At 35.5% G+C, this 25,817-nt stretch overlaps 1 long non-coding RNA gene across 1 annotated transcript in view; it reads left to right on the top strand.

The window, feature by feature from the left end:
• Positions 1-9,780: 9,780 nt before the first annotated feature.
• The window catches only part of LOC140693235 (uncharacterized), a 55,906-nt gene continuing 39,869 nt past the window's right edge, over positions 9,781-25,817 (top strand). Inside the window, exons 1-12 of the long non-coding RNA XR_012068959.1 lie at positions 9,781-9,830; positions 10,801-10,886; positions 11,167-11,214; positions 11,353-11,473; positions 12,768-12,833; positions 13,633-13,696; positions 15,043-15,110; positions 17,073-17,204; positions 18,552-18,659; positions 20,508-20,618; positions 20,997-21,059; positions 23,285-23,369. This is a non-coding gene — a long non-coding RNA (uncharacterized lncRNA). The remainder of the gene's footprint in view (positions 9,831-10,800; positions 10,887-11,166; positions 11,215-11,352; positions 11,474-12,767; positions 12,834-13,632; positions 13,697-15,042; positions 15,111-17,072; positions 17,205-18,551; positions 18,660-20,507; positions 20,619-20,996; positions 21,060-23,284; positions 23,370-25,817) is intronic.

Raw genomic sequence — 25,817 nt, 5'->3', positions numbered from 1 at the left:
GAAAATGGATTAATGGAGTAATTTTTAAGTTGCATTCTAAAAATTTCAGTTTTATAAAAATTAATAATTCTAAATATAAAAATTGCAGTAAAGAGAATGTTTCAGGGGAAATTGAACAACAATATAACATTTAATAAATATAAATGGCAACTTAAACTAAATGATATCATTTTATTGATATATAAGTGTGTTCAAGAAATTATAAAGAAAAGCAGGAGAATGCATTTTAAAATCTCAGGATACTCCATAGTGAAGAAAGAGAGGTAAATAGGATAAAATAAAAGCACATTAAGGGCTTTAATAATAAAGTACATGTTTTAGTTAATTTCAAAAAGAAGTTTGATAAATTTCAGTTAGCCAGACAATTAGCCATTTTTGTTGTTTAAATTTTATCTTACTTATTTTTATAAAAATAGTACAACTTTAGCATCATGAAATTTGTGGACACTTCCTTTCTGACTTACTATATAGTTATTTTTTGTCATTTTTATATGTACATTTAAAAATATATATTCTGTGAGGTGTACAAATTGTTAGACAAAGGTTGGAAACTCTATAAGAAAGTCCTCCCTGTTCTTTTTTGTCTAATTAATCTAGAAATCTTCAAGGGATTAGTTGGTTTTTATTATTGTAAATCTTCTCACTTTAATTTTGAGTTTCTCAGTATCCAGACATTCTTTTTTTGTCAGTCTACCCTATATCTACATATGTGAGAGGACCAAGACCCTGATGCAACAATCATTCTTCCCAGAGAAAGCCCATGTCCTGGGATCTATAGGACCCAGCAGCATATATAAATATATACTTATCTACACTGGCACATTATAATCACTCATAATTACCTTTGGACTCACTCTTGGTGTTGAATACTCTATGTGTCTGGACAAGTGTACAATGGTATTTATCCACTGTTACAGTACCACACACAATTGTTTCACTGCCCTAAAAATCCTCTATGCTTTACCTAATCAATCTTCCCTTTCTCATAACACTTAGCAACTTTTCATCTTTTTATTATCTCCATAGTATTGTTTTTTCCAGAATATCATGAGGTTGGAATCATATAATACATAGCCTTTGTAGATTGGCTTCTTTCACTTATCATTATACATTTAAGGATCTATATTATCTTTTTATGGCTTAATAGCTCATTTATTTTCAGCACTGAATAATAATCCATTGTCTGATTGTTCTATGGTTTATCCATTCTCCTACTGAAGGATTTTTTGTTGCTTCCATGTTTTGATAATTACAAACAAATCTGATGTAAATATCCTTGTGTAGGTTCTCATGTGGACATAGTTTTCAGCTCCTTTAGGTAAACTGTAAAGAGTAGACTTGAAGGATTTTATGGTAAGAGCACATTTAGTTTTGTAAGAAACTGCCAAACTACTTTCCAAACTGTTTTAATCATTTTGTATTTCCATCAGCAATAAGTAAGAGTTCCTGTTGCTCTACATCTTGGCAGGATGTTTGGTGTTGTCAGTGTTCTACATTTGGTTAGTCTAATAGGTATGTAGTAGTATCTTCTTGTTTTAATTTGTAGTTTCCTAATGGCATACAATGCTGAACATATTTTCGTATGTTTGTTATCTGTCATCATCCTTGGTGAGGTATCTGCTCAGGTAATTTGCTCATTTTTTAAATCAGGTTGTTTAATGTTCTATTGTTGAGCTTTTTAGAATTCTTTGTATATTTTGGCTAATAGCCTTTTATCAGATATATCTTTTGAATATGCATCCTCCCAATCTGTGGCGTCTTATCATTCTTTTGACAATGTCTTTTGCAAAGAAAACAAATTGTAATTTTTTTTAAAGTTCAGCTTAGAAATTATTCCTTTCATTGATCATGCCTTTGATGGTATATCAAAAAGTAAAGTGAACAAAGTCAAAATATGGACTAGATAATCCTTTAAATAGCAGAAACTAATTTCCAAAGATGGAGCAAAATACCATAATGAACTTATAATATAAAAAACAGTTAACATGACTATTTTCTTGATATAAAGTAGAAAATATATATAAAAATATATAATTAGAAAAAATTTAACTATCCTTGTGTAGGATAGAATAATAACTATCAGAAAATAACAATAAACAGGTTGTTTTTTATATAATATTGGCAAAACTGGATTAGAAGACAGCTTCTTGAAATGTATGCTTTGTAGAAAAGTCATCCTGAATTTTAAAATCTAGAAAAGGCCAAAATATTATACAAGTATGAAATAAATGAAATTATCTTCAGTGGTATAATGAATGAGGTGTTTAATGCCTGAAAAACGCATCTGAAGGAAAAACAAAAGAAAGTCACTCAAAAAAAAGAAAATTAATGAACAAAGTTATATGTGGAAAACAAAATAAAGTCATAAATAAATTAGTCAATAATACATATGGATAAGCCTAAATTAAGTCAATTTCCCTATTAAAAGACATTAAAATGCATAAATTCTCAGATATTTGGGGGGAATCTCTAGGATATTTGCAAGAGGAACACTTAAACATGCTGCAAAAATTATTGAAAATAAAAATATAGAAAAAGAAACACCAGAAAGAAATACCTATTACTGTAAAATGTAGTTATATCAGTTTTAGTTTTAAGCAACATAAATGAGCAAGGGTAAATATATTGGAAATGTCATGTTTTATTTCTCAGTTTGGGTGGTAGAGTAATGGATAAATATTTTATAATCATAACCTGTATGTATCAAATGTTTCATAATTTAGAAATGCAAATAAAAAATATAATCAAATCTTACTGTAATGTAACAAATAAAGAATTAAACATTCTTTTTTGTATGTAATTCCTGGGTATTATGTGTGTGTATATTATATATATGTATATTTTTGTCCTAGAATCAAATTATGCACACAATTTTGCTTTATGAACATTAGACATTCTATATTGAGAATCCCTGATTGTTTTCAAAGACTATAAATATAATTATTAATAACAAAGTAACATTTTATTTGTGAAAACCATAAGAAATATAATTACTCAGCTTTACTGATGTTGTTACATTGTTTTTAATGCTTCACACTGTAATTTTTCTATTAAAATAACCATTCTAATATCTCTTTATTTATACATTTGAAATGATTTTAACTTTGTAATTAAATTATTAAAAATCTTTAGTGAATAATATAGATTATGAAATATAGAAACAGAAAAAATATTACTCACAAGCCCATAATTAACTAAATTTAATCTTTGATATAGAGACTTCCAGAATGCTATCATTAAAAATATACTCATTATTTTAATTATAAATTTTGCACAGAAATTTTAAAATGTTTTACATATCCAAGAAGTCATTAACTCTGTTTTCCTTTTCTTCTTTTCCCCCACTACTTATACCTGATAGGGATCAGTCTTGAAGGGATCATCAAGAGGACATGACTACTGGAATGTGTTTCGCTTGCCTTCCCTGCAGAAGTCCCACCAAGTACTCAGCCTTGCGACAGTAATGTGCTTGTTGCCGAGACCATCGGACAGTATTTTAAGGCTTCTATATAAACTTTTAAGATTCTGGTGGGGTTGCAGGGAGACTCTTGTGGCTGCTTAAGACAAGTCTCATAATTAAGTTATCTTGCTGATAAAACCTGCTGCCCACTAAGCTGCAGGGCTCTGCTTCTTTCTATGGTCTCCTTCCCGTCTGTGTTGGACCAGTTCATGGATCATCAAGCAGACTGGGCTGAAGTACATCCTCCAGAAATTCTCTCTGTGAAGATGTCTGGGTGTAAATTTTTTTTCATCCTTTTTATTTCTAGAAGTATATTTGGTTATTACTCTCACAACTGCTAATTTGTCCAGATGCATAGTTTTAAGCTTAGAGTGATTTATCTTCCTTTCATCATGCTGAAAATGTCTCTCCTTACACAGATTAATTATCATGGTGGCCCAGTTTTTTTTTTTATTTCAATTTGAAATTATATAGGCAGAGGTATCTTTTCACCAATTGTTACATCAATGTTTTGAACTATTTTAATATACATGCTGTTTACTAAAATAAAATTGTATAACATGAGAGTTGTGGATTAAGTTTTATTTGGGGCAAAATGAGGACTATAATCTAGGAGACAGCACCTCAGATGGCTCTGAGGACCTTTTCTGAAGAGGCAGGGGGAAATTCAATATTATATATGTAATTTTAGTGAAGGGGATTACATGCAATCAAACACACATTGAGTTCTTTTGCCAGTTATGAGGAGCAGACGTCACCATTAATGAATTTTGTGCTCTTCTAGATATAAGGAGATGCAAGAATTGGGGCTTATAAAATCTTCTCCTGAAAACATCTATCTGAAGCTCTATTTTGTCAGTTTCCCCACAGCACAAAGTGCTCCATTCCTGATCTCCACTGTGAACTTTTAGGGAGTGATGGAGGTCAGCGGCTACAGTGGCTTGTGATTGGATATAGTACCAAGCAGAGGTAGCTGGCAAATGTTATAAACGATTATTCCCCTTAACATTTTTATTTGAATCATTTTTTGCTTACTTTTTTCTCCATTATAATTTTATATTATACTTAAAATATAAAGACTTATGATTGATAAAAATTCACTGTTAAATCTTTTATTTGTAAATATTAGAAAAGAAAGTTATTTTTGCTATCTCAACTTTTTTATAATTTTCTTTTAATTGTATCTGTGTTATTAACCATATAATAATCAATAATGCAAATTGATATAAAGTAACATGCATTTACAAAATCAAACAAGTTAGACGGAAGTATCATTTTAAGAATTACTTTTATTTATTGGCATTTATTTTGAAATATTTTCAAAATAGACGTGATCCTTATTTTGTCTACCTGTAGATTCAATACCCTTTAACATAGCATTTATATAATCATATCGTACTTCTTAAATTTTAAAAAATGTATCCTTTACTTAGTATTTATATTTATTTTTTAGGATAAATATATAGTTACCATTCCTTCTGATTCTTTGAATGTCTTGGTATTACTTTGGCTTAACTACAAACATAACAACATTAGTGGTAACACAATTATAGAATTATAATATTTTTTCTTAAAGCTTTATAGCTATTTCCATAATATTTGGTGGCTAGTCAGTCTTTAATAGAAGAAGACAAGGCTATTCTTTGTTTTCTCTATAGAAGTAATTTTGTTTTTTGTTTTTTTTCTGGTCCACTTTTAAATTTAACATTTTGAAATAGATAAAGATATATATCTATTTTGCATTATAATTAAGCTTTAAACATGGTATATTCTTTTACTTATCTTGATATGCCTATTTCCCTGCCCTGGGAACAAATCTGGATATCCAACAGTTTGGCACATTTTCTTGGTTGTTCTCTGATTGCTTAGAGTCAGGTCATACCCATGCTTTAGCTACTGCATTGGATGACTGAATTTCTAATGCTATTTCCGTCTTTTGAGCTGCAGTTTCATTAAATTTATGTATTATTTATTGTAGAAGCAAATAAAAGCTTATATTTGTAGGTAAATGGCATAAGTTTTAGTGGAATGTGGAGGTCACAATACAAATGTTTAGTTGATATAGATCTTTACTCTAAATAATGATGAAATTTTTTGATGTTAAGTTGCCTTCCTGCTTTCCTTCCCTCTTCTTTTCTTTCTTTTTGATTGGTATTTTTGGCTCTAAAATTTATTTTTTTGGCAAAATCTTATTTGAATTGATACAGAGATGAAGGATACATACACACACATAAATGTCTATATAAGCTCTGCTAAATAATCATAAAATCTGTTTCTCGAATCAATTCAAAATATTTTAAGAATGCTGCTTTCCTTGAATTAAACTTAATTCTTCTCACTTATTTATTAAGCAGCATTCCTTTGTCATGCACTGACTACAGCCTTGTTCTTCCATTAAGTAATTGTGTTTTATAAATTTGCAAGCAACCAGAGTGATTTCAGAATTTGTTAAAGATTTACAAAAAATTGACATGATCTTAACCGCATGCTGCTATTGCCAATATGCCCGTTAGAGTGATGATTTTACTAAAAGCAATGTCTAACTCCTTCACATTCCTACAATAATGGCCTTATTATTATACTACAAAAGATGACATCTTCAAATAAAAATGTCTAACTCTATAACAATATTCCATGAATTCACTTATTACACAATATTAACAAACTACTTAAAGAATGAATCAAAACCATATAAGATATTATTTCACATGTATTGGAAAAAATAATACGATGAAGTAAATTAAATCTAATAGTGTTAAAATATTCAAAGCCTTTCTAATGATAAAAACTTTAAATATAAAATATTCTACTTCAAAAATGCTTTCAGAGATGTTATAAATGGTGAGAGGATTATATATCATATATAGTTTTCTGTTTATGAATTTGATTATAGCAATGGAACAGTGTAGTATTAAATTTAAAAAAATGCATATCATTTGAAGATATAAATTAACCTCAAATTTGGGTTGTAAATAATTTTATATTTAGCTTTCAGTTTTCTTTATGCGTTTTTATATAATTTCAGGAAAATAATTATCATATACAAATGTACAGATCTGAGTTTTTATCTAATATGTCTCAATCTCAAGAGTTCTAAAACCCCTCCATTTCCTTCTTTCCTTCCTTCCTCTTTCCTTCCTTGGTATAAAAGTTAATTGTTGGCAATATTTTATCAGAACTTATAATGTGAATGAAGGATGAAAGATATATACATATATACACACACACATATAGTGATGATCCAACTTGGAATAAATATTTCCATATTTCTATGAAAAAATATGAATGAATTTAACTATAGTATGTAATTCCTTAACATTTTTCATAATATAGAGTATATGTACTTACAACTTCATACAGTGAACTTAATTGTTGAATATCAACCTTCATGCATGGAAGAGTTTTTATGTTATTATAAAGTATACTTTAATAATTGTGATAAAGGAGAATTACATGGTGTTAAGGAATTATGTTAATGTAATGGGCTTTATGAATTCACAAATTAGCTGAGCAATGAGAGTGATTGGAATTAGATAGGCAAATCCCTTGAGGGGAGTAGGGGATTGATCTGTAAAAGATTATTTCTAAGAGTGAGAATAGCATGTGCATGCCCCTGTAGCATGAGGGAACATAGTTAAGTACGAGGATTGTCAGAAGTATATCTATGATAATGATCCTGAAGGTGAACAAGGAGTGATTTGAGGCTACTAACAAGGGTAAGGCCAAATATGTAACAGTCAACATATTATAGCAGGCTGTCCGGCGAGCCGGCCCTCCGCCCGCGCCGCGGGGTGGGCAAGCGCCCCGCAGGGGTCTCGGGCTCCCAGCCCACTGCACGGCCTCCCTGCCACATGCTATGCGTCATCCGGGGACGCCCCTCGCCAAGAGAGACCCTCAATCACAAGTCACCCGCCCTCCCCACCCTCCTCGCCGTGCCTTGCAACCCCGCCCCGGAACCGCCCTCCCGATGCCCGTGTAGTACCCCCCGTCCATCGCCGGGAAGAACGGCAGTAACTCCAGCAGCCGTGGCGGCTCTTTGAGTCCAAGGGGCGAGCGAGGCAGCCATTGGCGGAGGCCGCTGCCTCTGGCTGTCAATCCCGCGGCCCGGCCCCGCCCCATCGGCGGAGCGTGGCAGGACGCAGGGCCGCGGGGACTGTCGGGACGATTCCAAGATGGCCGCGCGCTTGGGGTCCGCACCGGCTGGCGGCCCCGAGCCCCGTTTACTGCCACCGCTGCTGACCAGAGACGCCGGTCGGATCGGCGACTCCGGGGGCTGTCCCCGCGTGGCGGGAGGCCGCCATGGCGACCCTGGAAAAGATGGTGAAGGCCTTCGAGTCCCTCAAGTCCTTCCAGCAGCCGCCGCCGCCGCCTCAGCCCCCTAAGCCGGCATCGCAGCCGCCGCCGCTTCATCCCTTCAGCCGATACCGCCGCCGATGCCGCCTCAGCCCCCTCAGCCGGCACCGCCGCCCGCCCAGCCCCCTCAGCCGGCACCGCCGCCCGCCCAGCCCCCTCAGCCGGCACCGCAGCCGCCGCCGCCTCGGACCCCTCAGCCGGCACCGCAGCCGCCGAACCCCCAGCCCCCTCACGCGGCACCGCAGCCGCCACCGCTTCAGCCGGTACCGGCGCCGATGCCGCCTCAGCAGGCACGGCAGCCGACGCCGTCTCAGCCCCTTCAGCCGGCATCGCAGCCGCCGCCGCCTCGGCCCCCTCAGCCGGAACAGCCGCCTCAGCCGGTAACGCCGCCGATGCCGCCTCAGCCCCTTCAGCCGGCACCGCAGTCTCTACCGGCACCGCCGCCCGCCCAGCCCCCTCAGCTGGCACCGCAGCCGCCGCCGCTTCAGCCGGGACCGCCGCCGATGCCGCCTCAGCCCCCTCAGCCGGCACTGCAGCCGCCGCCGCCTCGGCCCCCTCAGCCGGCACCGCAGCCGCCGAACCTCCAGCCCCCTCACCCGGCACCGCAGCCGCCACCGCTTCAGCCGGTACCGGCGCCGATGCCGCCTCAGCAGGCACGGCCGCCGACGCCGTCTCAGCCCCTTCAGCCGGCATCGCAGCCTCAACCGCCATCGCCGCCCTCCCAGCCCCCTCAGCCGGCACCGCAACCGCCGCCGCTTCAGCCCCTTCAGCCGGCACTGCAGCTGCCGCCGCCTCAGCCCCTTCAGCCGGCACCGCAGCCGCCGCCGCCTCGGCCCCATCAGCCGGAACAGCCGCCTCAGCCGGTAACGCCGCCGATGCCGCCTCAGCCCCTTCAGCCGGCACCGCAGCCTCTACCGCCACCGCCGCCCGCCCAGGCCCCTCAGCCGGCACCGCAGCCGCCGCCGCCTCGGACCCCTCAGCCGGCACCGCAGCCGCCGAACCTCCAGCCCCCTCACCCGGCACCGCAGGCGCCACCGCTTCAGCCGGTACCGGCGCCGATGCCGCCTCAGCAGGCACGGCCGCCGCCTCCGTCTGAGCCCCTTCAGCCGGCATCGCAGCCTCAACCGCCATCGCCGCCCTCCCAGCCACCTCAGCCGGCACCGCAACCGCCGCCGCTTCAGCCCGTTCAGCTTGCACTGCAGCTGCCGCCGCCTCAGCCCCTTCAGCCGGCACCGCAGCCGCCGCCGCCTCGGCCCCCTCAGCCGGAACAGCCGCCTCAGCCGGTAACGCCGCCGATGCCGCCTCAGCCCCTTCAGCCGGCACCGCAACCGCCGCCGGCTCAGCGCCTTCAGCCGGCACCGCAGCCTCTACCGCCACCGCGGACCGCCCAGCCCCCTCAACCTCCACCGCCGCCCGCCCAGCCCCCTCAGCTGCCACCGCAGCCTCAACCGCCATCGCCGCCCTCCCAGCTGTGGGTCAGGAGCCGCTGCACAGACGGTGAGTCCCTGCGGGCCCCTCCCCAGCCCTGCGCGGGTCTCCGTCCCTCCCTCGGCCTCCCACGAAGGCCCCGAAGCGGTCCGGGCCCCACGCCTCTGCTTTCCCGGCTGCGAAACTCGGGAAGGAACAGGGCTGTGTTGTGATCGGGGGCCGCGCGTCCTGTTCGGCTTTCTCTGAGCCACTCCCCACCCCTCTCCTCCTCTGGGCCAGGTGTAACATTTTGTCTTCCCTTTTCAACTGACGGTTTAAAACAGTGTTTCAGATAACTGTCAAAACACTGTACATGCAAAATACTAGGTTAACTTAAGGGAAGGAGTAGGAGAGAAGGGGGAAAGGAGCGAAGTTCACCGATCACTTCTGCGGGGGAGGGTTAAGTGGTCACAGTGGTGAACGCGTAACTGCTACATGGCCCAGTGCGCTTACCATCATAGTCGTTACTGTTACTAACCCCAGACAGTTCTGGTATTAAGGAGGCATGACCACAGAACATGTGCTCATTGAGCTTAATTTTACACAAACAGTAAGTTTTCCACGGAATCAAGACAGGCAGTAAACGCCAGCTGCAGAGGACAGCTTGTGCAGGGCTGGGAAAGAGCATGGCATGATCAGAACTTTAGTTTGACTGGCTTGAAATGTAGAGGGAAAGGGAAACTTCACACTGATGAATCAGAGAGGAGATAGCTGTTTTTTATTAAACTAAAATGGTTGAATGAGCCTTGTTGATTAATGATTTGCCTTAGCAATTTGAATTTGGATTCTGCAAGTATTTTATAAGTTCTGTAAGAAGCTTGTTTTAAAATTTCAGAACTCTTAAGGTATTAGAAGTTCAGTTTTATTTTATAAGAATTTTTAAAAAGTGTTTATTTAACTCAATTAGAACAGAGTTCCTTTAACATAGGAGACTTTATTATCTCATGTATTAATACCCTCTAGAGGTACACAATGAAAAATGTGATTTATAAACAGATACATACAGACACAAGGAAAACAGAGCATGTAGCTTCAGTAACAGTTTAAGAGAAAAGTCAGAAACAGAAATCTTCCCTGGTCAAAATACCAAAAAAAAGCACCTGGGGCTTATATCCCTTAATTGATTTGAGCTCTAAATGGACAAATACACATTTTTTTTTTAAAAAAAAATTGCTAAGAACAAGATTCTTTTTCATGTTGAGTAATAATTTTGGAGTTTAAATAAATACCAACAATAGAGCTATGAGGGAGGAAAAATATAAAATACTGATTTTTTTATTTGATTTCACCGTAAGGTGCATTCTTAAATACATAGGAGACAACTGTCATGATTTGCACAACTCGCTTGCAAATAGTTCAACAGTATTAACAATGATTGAATTTAGGTGGTGGGCGTATGGGAATTTATCATCCTATTAAACAGTTTTCTGTACTTCTGAGACTTATAATAAAACATTGGAAGGAACCTGTTAGACATAATGCTCTATGTGAAGTAATTTGTTCCCTTTGTGAAATTCTAGGAAGGTTAAAATGCATGTTCATAACTTCAAGAAAGTCACAAGCATTTATGATGTAATCAGAACTACCTGAGGATCTGTGAAACTTGGTGAGTTGGTGAATTTTTTAAAATGTCTTAAAACATTTTGTTTTTACAAAGATTACAGGAGTAAGAGAAGGTAAATCTTAATCAACTCTTAATATTTTTTTCCTGGTTGATGTGATATAATTAAATGTGGGGAAAAAAAGGTAAATTCTAAAAGGAGACAGTACCTTGATGTTTTCTATGGAGGAAACTCAAGCAGGAGGAAGTTTAATTTAAAAACATAAATTACTGCTCTTTATAATACATTCTAAGTTGTCATTCTTTTGAATGCCTTCCTTTCCAGACAGATGTGTTATTCTGGGAGATCATCAGGACTTCTGGGTATTTGGAGGTATTGACCTAACCAGTGGAACTGCTGATTTATAAGAAGTTGTCCAGAATTTTGGAAAACTGATTAGTAGAGGTAAATAATGTTTCCATGGCAAGTGATGACAGAAAGTGACTTCAGTGAATTTTCCTTTGTTTTTAGGCAGATGTACCTAACCATGTATGTTAACAATGATTTCAAGCTGAAGACTGAGAAGAACTGCCATTTTTGCCAGCTGGGATGCAGAAAAATTTGGACTTCTGGGTTCCACAAATGGGCTGAGGTAACTAAGACAGTAAACATATCTTCTTGGTCAACATGTATCTCAGGGTAATCACAGATGTGTTCCATTACCTGATACTGTTTTAAATTGGATAAAAACAGGAAAATTTAAGAAATAGAGTTTGTTTTTGCTTTTACATCAGTTTGGCAAAACAGAACAACCTCTTAATTAGTAAGCACAAACCAATTTTTTCATTATTTTTAAAATATTTTAGTTTCTATTTATATTGGTTTTGTGATAAGTAAGTAAAATCTGTAAGCTCAGAAAATAGTCAAACCTAGGAAGCTGCTTCTGACAAGTGAATTAGCCTATTGAAAATCTGATTTAGATCCTTGGCATTAATTTTCAAGTTTTTACACTTTCCTTGGATTTCTGATATCCAGGAAAACAACATGCTCTTTTTAGATGACTATACTCTGATTATAGTCTCTCCTTTATGGATTCAACACTAAATTGTAACCATAGGTATATTTTACCTTTTACAAAAGTGCCTGGTTGGGAAGTGTAATACAATGATTTTGTAAATTGAATTACTCTAAAATTTCAAGGATTTATTTTTAATTCAATTATGATTAATTTTCATTTGTCACTGGCTCTTAATGCTTTATTTTAAAGTGTCTCTCATAGACCCCCTTCTTTCATCTTCTTCCCTTAGTCTCTCTTTCCAGTAACTCTAAGTTCTTACATGTTCAAGGTAGGCTTGTGTATTTTTTTAAAGGCAGGCGCACCAAAAAGCACTTTCCTGTGACTATCCTCTGTTTTGTTCATCATTTATGAGTCCAAATTTTATAGAATTGATTTAAAGAATGTCATATCTTTCTTATTATTGTGAATGGTTTTTAAAATGCTTTCCTTCTGACTCATTTCTGCATACTTTAAAATAATAATATGAATCAAATAAGTATGGGAATAAAATCACAGTTACTTGTATCACATTTGATTCCATTTATATGGCAAAGTCTTATTATTATGTTGTTATGAACATGCATTTCATAATACACTTATTTAGATGAATCAGAGCTTATTCATTAAGGTCATTTACTTTTAGAAATATGTAATTTCTTGTGAACACATGTATATAGAAATACATGTGTCTTTTTATAATTTAAGCAGCTTAAAATACAGATAAAATAAATCCAAGATACAAGATAATATGCCTTGCATTAATTTAAATTCATGTGAGTTAAAAGACATTTTGAATATTGTTTCCCATTTTCTACTAGCTTCTTGATCATATTCAGCAGCACATTTACCTTTACATATAATTAAGGAATCTTTTTTATTTCTACTGTAGCTCTGTCATAATGGAAACTCTGCCGCAGAATCAGCTGTCATCTATCCCATGTGGTCAAGTGCAGAGGTGAAAATTCTCATTTGTGGGATGACCACTCACAGCTTTAAATGTTTTTACTGTAACTGCTTTTATAAGGTAGCAAGCTAGAGAGAGAGAGAGAAACAGAGAGAAGAAAAGAGTTCTCTCTGCATATTCCCATGTTGTGTGATGGCATTAGTCTTCTTCTGCTGTATTTTTCTAGAATGTGTGTGCGTGTGTGCATGTATGTGTGAGAAATGTCTTGTCTTTGTCCTAATAGCCACTCTTCTCTCCCTCGAGTTTTTTTCTCTATCCTCCCCTCCTATATTTTTCTTTTTCATCAATATCTTCTCTTTCAAAAAATTCTTGATAAATCAAATTTCCAACTTCCTCACTTTTAATATGGTAAAGTTACTTGGATCCCCAACATCAAGGGATCTCATACTTTAATGTCTGTAAGGATTTCCAGAGACACCTTTTAAAAGTACAGATTTCCAGGCCTTAATTTGAGCAGTCCTCTTCCAGTAGATCCAGGGTGAGGCTGAGCATCTCCGAGCCTTCCCCCTTCATATTATGGTGCAGGGGATCAGGGGCAGTTTTCCTCTGGGTCTCCCTGCTGTTGCTATGAACAGCGGCTACAGCATCACTAATATTTTTCTTTCTTGTTTTAATTGCATTAATATTATCAACCAGTTAATAGCATTTTCTTAAAATTATGGTCAAAAGCATAGGTGTTTGATTTATAATGGTATCTGCAAACCACTCTTTTACTGAATTAATTTGTTTTGCTTGTATTTCCAAAATTGTAAACGCTGTGAGTTAAGTGACTGCTTTGCTTCAACTACAGGAGAATGTGAAAACACTCCAGGAGAGAGAGGTTGCATATATCAATGCAGACTCATACACAGAAGGTAAATTTTATTTCAGATTGTCATTAAATAGTATACCAGTATTTAAGTCTATCAACTCCAACTCATAAACTAGGATTATCCTCTTTCTATGAGATGCCTCAATAATACCTCCATTTCTCCATTTTACCAGAGAGAACATTATTATGATTCAAATGAATCAATATGATTCATAACTAAGCTATTGATCCTAATTTCTTTAGTATATTTACCATTTGCCTATCTTGGATTACTACTTAAAACTTTAGTACTTTTGACATTCTTCCTGTGGAGCTATTTTTAAAAGTTGGGCTAAAATATTTCATACAGAAATAGTTCCTGTATGTATTGGAACAACTCTGAAATAAGCACCCACTACAAACTTCCTTTTGACCCTGACATGTGGCATGTGCATCTGTAGGCTTTCATCGTATTATGGTTATTTCTAGGTAAGTGTCACAGGACACATGTTAGTTACTGACATGCTCTAGTCTAAAGTCTTCATATTGAATTGAGTGAATGAATAAAAACATGAACATTATGGCCTTACCACTTCCTTTGCCAAAGACCCCTAGGTACTGCTGCCGTAATAAGCAATGACCCTTTTACTGCAGGAGCTGCAGCCTTAGCAGCAGAGTCCGCCTCTGCAGTCTCCTATCCTGAGTGTGTGCTGCAGCCTCTCTGGCTCCTGAAGAGTTATTTCCACCTTGTGTTTTAGTTTTAGCCAGACTGTCTGCCTGTCTGTCTATTTATCTCCCTACCTATCTATCTATTCTAAAATTTTATTTATTTCTTTTTACTGAAGTACATTTGATTTGTAATATTAGTTTCAGGTGTACAGCAAAGTTACTCAGTTATATACATATACATATACATATACATATACATATACATATACATTGTTTTTAGATTCTTTTCCATTATAGGTTATTATAAGATACTGAATATAATTCCCTGTACTATACAGTAGGTCCTTGTTGGTTATCTGTTTCATATATAATAGTGTATATCTGTTAATCCTGAACTCCTAACATATCTCTTCCCTTCCCCCTTTCCCCTTGGGTAACCATAGTTTCATTTCTATGTCATGAGTCTATTTCTGGTTTGTAAATAAGTTCATTTGTATCATTTTTTTGTTTGTTTACATTCCACATATAAGTGATAGAATGTGATATTTACCTTTCTCTGTCTGACATACTTCACTGAATATAATAATCTGTAAGGTCCACCCTATTTTTAATTCTCCAGGAATGATGCCTTGAATTTGAAATCTGTTATATATTGTTTATAATTAGAAAATAAAGTTAGAATTAAATACAGGTTTGTAGTCCATTTGGAGGTATTAAAATTCTCTCTTATTTATTTTGCAGGCAATTATACTCTCAGAGTTGACTGTACACCCCTTCTTTTCCTGTTGGTATATAAACTGACAAAAGAGGTATGTAAATAGATCTGTTGTAATGATTTCTGATGAGTAGATAAATCAATAACTTTTGTTTTCTAAATTACTAATATTTAAACTGGTGACAGACATAGCTGATTTGTATAAACAAGAAATCAGAACGAGCTTTAATACACTACTTATGTGACATAACTATGAGAACAGTAGTGCTAGTCTCTGTTCTAATAATAGTTCCTAATAATTGTATACATTTGTTAAAATGTGCAGGGTCTATTGTTTCATGGGGCAGAGTCTCTTTGATATAACAGAAAGAATACTGAGCTGGGTTGGGGAAGCCTTGGCTGTGAAGATTGCCTTGGCTATTCATTCATTCATTCATTTATTCATTCAGGAAGTATTTATTGTGTGGTTACTATGTATCAGGTCCTATGAAAGGAACTCTAGCAGCAAAAGTGATAAAAGGACAAGGTTACTGAATCCAAATACTTTGTAATCTAGAGAGGCCACAGACCTGTAAATGAGGACTCATACTTCACTTGAATATTGGATACTATATACAGTGGAGGACAGTTGCAGAAGAGAGAAGTTAAAATCCTAGGGTAGCTGGTGAGGTTGGAAAGCATTAGAAGGTGTTTAGAGAAGGATTAGTGGTTAGGCTGTAAAATGGAAGGATGTGAAAGTGGGGAGAATGTTTCTCCTCAGAGGACACAGGACCTAATAAAGATGTGGATGTGTGAAAGAACATTTCCTGACCTCTGGGTAATGCAATATAACCTCAATGTAAGGTGTTGGTGAAAAAGCTGGTAAGAAACGGGGCCTGACACATAGGCCTAAATGTTCATAAATCTGGTGATGGTGAAATTAAAGAATCTTTAACAAGGTTGTACATTATCATTTTTATTCATTAGAAAAATTACTCTGTATCAGTGCAGTGAATACGTTAAGCTGTAGTAAGTCTAAAAGCAAAATGGAAATAATTCCACATACTTGTTTAGCACACAGGAATTTATAAATACTAGTTATTGATGTAAAAACTACTCTGAAAATGCTACTGCACTCTGAATCTCTAAAAATTATGTGATCTACTCATTGAGTATATTTGTGCTTCATTTAAATAACCCCCCATTATAGAATTTAACTGTAGAAATGTTTCTTTCAAGTAGGTATCACTTAGATGACAGTGGGAAGTAGATGTCACATCTCTGTGGTCCTGTTTCCCAATCGCCCTTCATCTTGTCCTGTCCTTTTCACTGTTAGTGTCTTTAACATCTCATCCTCCCAAGTGAGCATCCTCCCATGCCCATCACAACTCCCACCATACTGGGAAGCTTAGGTCCTTGATTCTTTTATTGAAATGTCCCATAAAAACATCTAAAAGCATGCTGTAAAGACAGCCCTTGTTGGGGAATCCTTCTCAGGAGATACATTTACACTCTGTCCTACAGAGGAGGCTCCTGCCTTTATAGGAGGGGTAGTAAGAATTTTAGGGCCAAGAAGGAGAAGCTTAGGTCTATCCCCTTTGTACATTTATTTAATAAGTATTAAATGTGTAAGTGGTTACAATAGTGACAGGATAAATCAAACACAGTTTCTGCTATTAGTGTGTTACCTGTGTAGCCAGGAGAGACTATGATCAAGAATTTTCAAATCCAAGATACAGATTAAAATCACCAAAGGGTATACAGATAAAAGTGTGGGAAGCAAAAAATAAGTATCTTAGTTTATTATTTTACATGTTGGAATTAAACAGCCTGCTTAATGGGAAATTGCAAACTTTTTTCCCATTTTAAAGCCTCTTTTATGTTAATTTGAATTGAATTTTCATGCCACTTTAGATACAATATATTTGTCTTTCAGAGTTTTTGTTTTAGGTAGTTTTTTAACAGTTTAACTGGGAAATTAAAATGTATATTTAGAAGTTACATTATCAGGATGAACTACTTAATTGTCCAGAAGAGAAGAGTGAGATTTTATAATCCTGTTTGATTTGATTGTCAGTGGAAGAATCAGACATCATTCATCTGGAGAAATGCTATTGGTTGCTGAGGGCTCAATCCCGAACTGGATGATTTGATTTAGAAACATTTGGCCCATTGCCTTCACCACCAATTCGTCCATCTCTGAGTGAAGGTGGGAATCCTTCTATTTTCTACAAATGTTCTTTCTAAACACGTGAGCCTTGTTCCACCTTTGGAGCCTTGTGTAAGTCGGTTTACCTTTCTGCACCTGAATATTCTCATATATAAAATCAGTTTGAACAAGACAATCTTTATGAAACTGTGCTCCAGTGCGGTGCCTCAGCGTCTGGTGCAGGGTCAGGGTGGTGGACACTGAATAGGCAAAGCTCTAGCTTCCACACTTGACCCCACCTCTTCCTCAGCTGAGGAATGTCTGTTGTATTTCTTTTATATAGAAGAAGGTTCCACTGCTGTATCCTTCCCCCACCCTTCAAAAATTAAAAACCACTGGACTAGACCATCTCTAAGGTCCCCACTTAGCTCTAAACTTTTCACTACTATATATATTAAATGAGGTTTACAAGGAGCAGTTGTGGGTGATAATCACAAAAACTGTATTTGAAATCTGAAAGCTTGGTTTCTTCTTCTGATTCAGAACTTTTTAAAAAAATTTCTTACTTTTAGCAAGTCATTTAACTACTTCTTAGCTTCAATTTTCTGCTCTTTGAGGACACAGAATTAGATTCTTGAAATAGACAGTCTGTATTCTTCAGGTTTCTAGTGTGTTTTAGAAATATTTGTTAGGGGAACTAGAACAGACAGGGCTTCTACTTCAGCAGTGCAGTTATGTTTTTACCTTTTTATAATTAGAGATTGAGAAATCATTTCATTTGAAAATAAAATGATTCCATTTATTTTTTAGGAAAAGTTTAAAAACCACAGGATTAGATTATAAATTGCCCTTTATTTCTGAAATTTAATATATTTAGTTATACAGATTAAGTGGTACAATGAAGACTGCAGTACAGAATTTCTGTCTCTTATAATATAGTGTGTTAGTTTTCTTTGCTTCATGAAGGAGCTGTATGTAGCTCATTAATAACAACACAGTATATCTTTGATACAGTTCAACTTTTCTTCTTCTTTTTTCCTTTTTCTTCTTAGTCTTTCCAAATTAGGATAATTGTGGTCTCTGACTTTTTTCCAGTTAAATTTTTAAAATACATTTTTGTTTTTTACATTCTACAATCACTTTTGACTTTTGGAATTAATATAAGATAGAGACAGGTATGCAGACAAAACCAAACACTAAATGATAGTATTTTCTTCTAGGAAGTTAAATTTTGGTTATAATTATGCCGGGGGGGAAAAAAAAAAACAAACTTCCTAAGACAGTGGAAACTACTGATAACTTTTAAAAACTAAATCAGTTTATGTGAGTCATGCCTCCTTTCATAAGCATGTCAATATTAACAGGAAGTTTGTTGGCTGTGATTTATTCTGTGTTCCTATTTTACAGGTTTATTTAATGCTTTTGATGAAAATCATGACAGCCACATAGATTTTAAGGAGATATCCTGTGGGCTATCAGCTTGTTGCAGAGGACCTCCGGCTGAAAGACAGAAATGTAAGTGTGTTAAACATCACAAAATTTGGAAGCTATACAGAGAAAAAATTAGCATCCATTCATGTGAAAAATCATCTGATTAAGGCTTGAATTTTCATCCCTTTTGCAAATAGCAATCTCTTGCTGAGGTTTTACTGAGGTCAGTGTAAAAGTTCAGTCATCTATTCTTTTTTACTGTGGAGTAATTTAAGATCTTTGTTATTAATAATGGTTGATTTTCCAGATAAATGTGCAATTCATGATAAATGAACTACATCAGTCATGATGTGTTTGAAAATGTTAAGCATATAGAAAATATTTTCTGGTAGTCTATATAGAAAATTTGTCTTGCTTAACTTGAATTGCAACTTATTTTCTATCACTGTGTATATTGATATTTTATTAGCAAAATTAAATTTATGATAAAACAATTTTATTAAATACTAAATTTATCTTTTAAGCCTAGCTAAAATATTATGGCATAATTTATAAGCATATTACATTCATAAATCTTAACCATATTTGTTTAGAAAAATGCAGCAGTTTACATTTAATTGGAACCTAATTCTTACATATTCACTAGGGACATTATCTCTGCATCTTTCTAAAATACAGCTTCACAAATACTGCATATTTTGGGTATGATACTTAATAGTTCAATATTCTTTAGTAATGTTGTACTGTGATGCACTCAGTTAACTTAATAGCATAATTATTACATGGGTGTGTGAAGTAGATAATTATTTAATCTTAAAAATTTAGATTTCTTTTATCTTCCCTGATAGTATACCATTACTCTAACCTGGCTTTGTGATACATTATTTGTTCACATTAAAGTTCTGGTATTAAAGAGGCTGAAGTCTTTGTTTCTCAATTGAGATTAATTGTTGTCTTAAATTTTTTTAAATTTATTTTTTTGCCAGTGGACTAGTGGAAGTTAACCAACTAGACTAACTAGCAATTTTGCTGATATTGTTGTTAATTAGCAAAGTGCTGATTCTTTGGGTTTTTAGCTTGTTGTATATAAACTTCATTGAAGATTTGAAATTGTTCTTAGGCAAAAATATTGGGTGCACATTAATTACATTGGAGAGGCAAAATCTTTATACAGTCATGTCTCATTATCTGCTGAGGATTGGTTCTGAGACCCCCTCAGATACCAAATCCATGGATGCTCATGTCCTTATGTAAAATGGCATAGTATTTGCATATAAACTATGCACATCCTCCTGTATACTTTAAATCATCTCTAGGTTACTTGTAATACCTAATACAATGTAATTATTTGTAAATACAATTTAAACGATATGTGAATAGTTGTCAGTGCATAGCAAATTCAAGTTTTGCTTTTGAGAACTTTCTGGGAAAATTTATATATATATATATTTTGATCTATTGTTTATACCTGTGAATGCAGAACCAATGGATACAGGGGGCTGACTGTAGCAGCTTTTTGTTGATTCTTAATGTAGATGGAATATTTTCTGCATTGTAAGAATCAACTCTGAAGTGATCAGTTATAAATATTAGAAATTAATTTAAAAGCTTGAATTACCTTCTCAAAATCTGAGATATTGTATAGTAACTTGGCCCTTCTTTTTCAGTTTGCAAGAAATTTAACTTTAGATTTAGGTGAAGGATAGAGTTCTCTAAGCTGGCTAATTATATAAGGAGAGAGACTTGTGAAGTGTACAGGAATTCCTACAAGTTCAAAGGACTTTAATGACACAATCTCCTCCAAATATTAACTTAATCCAGAATGTAGTTGTTTGAGGAAATAAGTAATTTCATTAGGGCAGCTTGTAATAAAATGTATTATACTTCAGAATATAAAAGTAATTTTCCTCCATAAGAGTTTCTTTTCTTTAGTTTGCTTCAAGGTATTTGATGTTGACGGTGATGGAGTTCTCTGTAGGGTTGAACTGAGAGACACGTGGTTGCACAGAGGTCTGGAAGGACAACTGCACCGATGATACCCTGGTAAAGTCTGATTGTATACATCTTGCATGTAAACTTCCAACAGGAACATAGAGTGAAGAATTTTTTAAAAGAGGTTGAGAAAAAGATTTCTTACTACTTCTAGGTTCTATATTATGCTACTCAAAATATTCATAGCCAAAGATGCAAAATTGGGAAGAGAATTTGCCTTAGAAAATTTAGTAAACTGTATGTATTATGTAAAATTAAAAAATGAAACCACTGGAAAATTGTCATAAATTTTTAAGGCAAACAAGCAATCTATTTCTGGAATTAAAAAAAAAAAAAACTTGACCGAAAATATTTTATACTTCAGCTACTGTCTAATAAAAATGATACCTTCTCTTTCCTAACTACTGATTTGGGTTTCTGGTTTTAAAGGAATTACTTGTGGATCTATCCAACATTGTAGAAGACACATAGAATGCACATGACACCACAAAGGTGAGTCTAGCAGAGACTAATTTATTCTCTTCTAAAAATACATTATATTCTGAATTGGTATACATACCTTACATATACATACTTGAATCTCTTCTACATCATCCCTGCTAAATGCTTATTTGGACCTGTGGTTACAATAACTCCAAGTTGTCCCTAAGGAAAGCCCATTTGACCTTTAAAAAACTCCATTAAGTGTTATTTACATAAAAACATATTTTATAAACTAGGCACTTTGTAAAAATTAAGTAGAGACAGCCCTTGCCATCTGTAGTTTATAATCTTTACTTCTCCCAGTTTAATACATTATGGTAAGACAAAACTTATATTGAGCAAAAGAAGCCACAGAATAAAAGAACACATTGTACAATTTAATTTATATGAAGTTCTAGAAGAGAGACAGAACTAATTTTAATAAGTGTTACAATAGTGATTTTGGAGATGGGTGATTTAACTGGGAAGGACAATAGGATATCTGGGATGTTGGAAATTATTTTTTATCTCAATCTGGGTGGTGTATATAGTTTTTAAATTTTTTTTCAATAATATTGGTGATGGTCTGTCCTAAGTTCTTTAATAGCAGCCAGAATAAGTGTATAATAGTAGAAACAAGCATGTACTTTACAAAGAATAAATCCTTGAATTTTTTTAGTTTCACAACATTTATTAAAGATATTATAATAGGTTTGCCTTAATGTCTATGTATCCCTGTGAAACTGAAGATAATCCATATATGTGAGACACATATGAGTTAATTTGACCCTTTCTATTCAAATGTTGATGTGTACCAAGTTGCAGATGGTAGGATGTAGACCATAGTGGTCTTCCACAGGCTTAGAAAAATAAGTAACATTTTTTTCAATCACAAATCCAGAAGAAATCATCATAGTCTTATTAACTGACACTCAATAGAAATAAATAATAGAAATGAATTTTTCAGCGCTTGATCTTTGTTTGGCAATTCAGATAACCGTCTTCATTTACTTTTCTGCCCAAATCTAAGGTAGCCATTTCTATCTGATATATATGAAAACAGAAAAACAGGAAAGTTTCTATTAGGAAATACCTTATGTAGAGATACAATTTCCATCGCCTTTCTTCTGGGTGTTTGATAAGTATGGAGGTTATCATTCTTGTCTATTTTTATATAACACCGAGTTTCTTCTTATGGCTGTACTTTTGAACATTAAAAAAAAAGATCATTTAGCTTCTCCATCTCCGTGTAACCATAATAATGAAATGGTAAAAATTTAGAATAGAATTTGGACCTTTCAACCAAACCTATTACCCATATTCACTGGTGACTAGATGGTGACAATATTACCCATTATTTTGTATCATTACATTGGTGTTAATATACTTCAATGGAAGTTGCATCATGAAAGCCAATAATTACCATCACAGTGCTTTAAAATCTTTTCTTGTAATAAATGGTAATATATATTGAATGAATACATGAATGTCATTAATAGTATATATTATTAAATATCTTTAAATAATAAATCATTAGATAATAAAAATATAATTAAGTTATAAACACAAAGAACATTATTATTCATCTAGGATTGTTAACGTGATTGTTCAAAACATGAAGTAAGAAGCATTTGGTTATATTTTTGCCTGCCAAGAAATATTGTCTACTGTATATAAATGTAATTTTTGGTACACTTTGACACCAAAAATAAAAGATACTGCTTTACTCAACTTGTGAAAGTAATGTTAAATTTTTTTTTGAGGAAATGTTAATATAGATACTCATTTATTATATATATTTAATTCTTTTAAATCTCTTAAGAAGTCTAATAATATTGCCAGATGTTTTAAAGATCTTAGAAAATTGTTAGGGTCAAAGGGCATAATCCAAAGAGTTTGGAAAAATGCTTTCAAAGTTAGTAAATAGTCCTTTTTCTCTACCCAGAGCCTTTTGTGGGTTCTGTTAGTAAACTTCACCTTGAACCGGAAGATACTGTGAGTTATTTCCCAGGTCTTACTGGAGGAAGAAGATTTTTGGTGATAAATTGCCCATGTTATGACTGACTACTTCAGAGTTTGGTTACTTTTGAACTTACTCTTGCTGGCCTACTTTCAGATGAATACACAGCATCTACATTAAATCATTAGTTTTCTTTCAGACAAATGACCATTGCAAGTTTAATAAAACAAATTTAATTCAAATAATATAAGAAAATGAAGATTTAAGGTATTCTTAAATATTGCTTCTCTTTCAGAATGGCCATCTTAACTCTAGAAGAATATCAGATCTGGAGTGTGAAAAATGTTCTTGCCAATGAGTTTTTGAATCTACTTTTCCAGGTATGTTTAAGGTAAATGACAGAGACTGAGGGCAGTGGTACCAGTAGTTCTACATCTTTTCCATTGTGTAGTAGTTAGACAAGTAGACTACAAACCGTATATTGTCAAGAGAACTGCATTAACCTGTACACCACCTGCAGATGGTAAGTTAGAACGTGCGTGCTTCTCAGAGTCACAATGTGCATGATAGGAAAGTAGAGTATAGCTGATAATGTTTATCTTAATAACTCATGATAGAGCAGATTGTAGACACATAGAAAAGAATTTAAAATGTAAAAGCCATTATAATTTGCTATTTTTCTTTACTTTTTTTTAAGACCCTTCCTAACAAGTAAGGCAGTGTGGACAGAGACATAGATCATAAGTTGGCAGCTGTAAATTTTTCACAATGTATACCATCTTTTCAGTTAGGAGGTTATTTTAGATGCAGAACTGTTTCTTAATTTTCTTTCTTTCTTTTTTTCTTTTTTGTAATTTAATTCTTTAGAAGGTCCAATAAAGATTGAAGGAGAAAGGAGGAAAGAAAAGCTGTCAGGGGTGAACATGAAATCATAAAACTTGCCAGATTTTAAGTATTTTCCCAGTTAAAGTAGTTCTCTTTGCTCCAATTTAAAGAAACAACTTATAGTTTCCCATTTTTCATAGTTCTTCAAAAATATATGTTGATTTAGTAGTATTTTACAGGGGGGAGGTGTGTGAGTAGGGACAGACTGGAAGTTCAAGATTTGTAAATACTGACAAGTATATATAGAATAGATAAACAAGCTTATACTGTACAGCACAGGGAGATATATTCAAGATTTTGTAGTAGCTCATGGTGAAAAAATATGAAAATAAATATACGTATATTCATAAAGGACTGAAAAATTGTGCTGTACACCAGAAACTGACACATTGTAAATGGACTATAACTCAGTAAAAAAATAAAAGATAAAACTGTTAGAACACTATAAAAAAAGTAGTATTTTAGATTTTCCTTATTTTATTCTCCTTTTCTTATAAAAGCACCCCTATGAAGATCAATAAGGCTTGATATCTTTATATCTATCGTGATCCTCCATTGTAAATAGAGTAACATGCCTGTGGCACAGCTATGTTAGAATAAATGAAAATTGAACTCTTCCTGACAGCTAATAACTAATGTATATTTAAAGCATATGAAATCTGATAAGCCTATGATGCCCATTTAAATCACTCAGTTGCTCCACTGTCAGTTATCAGCCAGGATCTAATTTGATGTCTTTATAAAATATAAATACATATAAAAATAATATAAACCTACTATAAACAGAAATGACTTGGTTAGTAATATGAAAATTGAGCAGCTATTTTTATCTCATTTAAAATGATGCCCTCAATTACTTTAAATTATCATTAATTATATAGACATTTTGACCACTTAAGTTTGTGTCTGAGTCATCTTGCAGCTCTTACATAGCAAAGCGTTTTGAACTTTATATTGCCTTTCCTATTTTCTCATGCTTATCAGGGACTTGCATAGGCACTATTTTTTCTATGACTCTATAAACAGATGTATGCCTGAAATTTTCTTTTGTGTCTCAGTGTTTCTAGCATTATATTACTGACAGATTTTTTGTTGGTTAGCAATCTAATTTTTTTCTTGGTATATATAGTCCTTTCAGTCCTTTCAAATATATATATATATATATATGTAGTCAGTTTACAATATTGTGTCAATTTCTCGTGTGCAGTACAATGCTTCAGTCATACATGAACATACATATATTCATTTTCATACTCTTTTTCACCATAAGTTACTACAAAACAGTATTGGATATAGTTTCCTGTGCTATACAGTATGAACTTGTTTATGACTTGGGAGTTTGAGATTTGCAGGTACTAAATATTAACATTACATTTTATGATGCTCACTTTATCCCATATTCAGACATGCTTTTAAAACTTTATGTTCACTTAATATATAATTAAGCAGACTTACTCTAAATTGTTTTATTTTCTGTCTGTTTCTAAAATAGAATTAGCTAATAAATTCAGTGATAAAAGCTTGAATTATACTTTTATTTTATTTGCCAAGATCCCACTCCTGGCTGACCATTTTGGGTATTTAAGTATAAAGTAAGTAAATGTCAGTAGAATTAGGAAACCATTCCTATGGTAATATTATTTTCAGTCCTTTCAAATAAACTCAGTGCCCAATATTTTGCAGAGGAAGCATTCTAAACATGATCAGGATCTTCTGTCTTGTACGTTTGTCAGAAAGCGTGAAATGTTAAACAGTTTGATAAACAGAATAGTGCACCACACTGGCCCCTACCTATATCCATGTTCTAATCCTGAAATCTGTGAATATGTTATTTTACATGGCAAAGGGGATTTTGCAGATGTATCAGGTTAAGGACTCTGAGACAGGGAGATTAGCCTGGATTATCTACATGGGCCTAGTCTAACAGCAGGAGTCCTTAAAAA

This window comes from Vicugna pacos, unplaced genomic scaffold, assembly GCF_048564905.1.
Source record: "Vicugna pacos unplaced genomic scaffold, VicPac4 scaffold_19, whole genome shotgun sequence".
In the NCBI taxonomy this organism is placed as follows: Eukaryota; Metazoa; Chordata; class Mammalia; order Artiodactyla; family Camelidae; genus Vicugna; species Vicugna pacos.
Note: the sequence above shows the minus strand (reverse complement) of the source record. Positions and strands in the feature narration are given on the sequence as shown.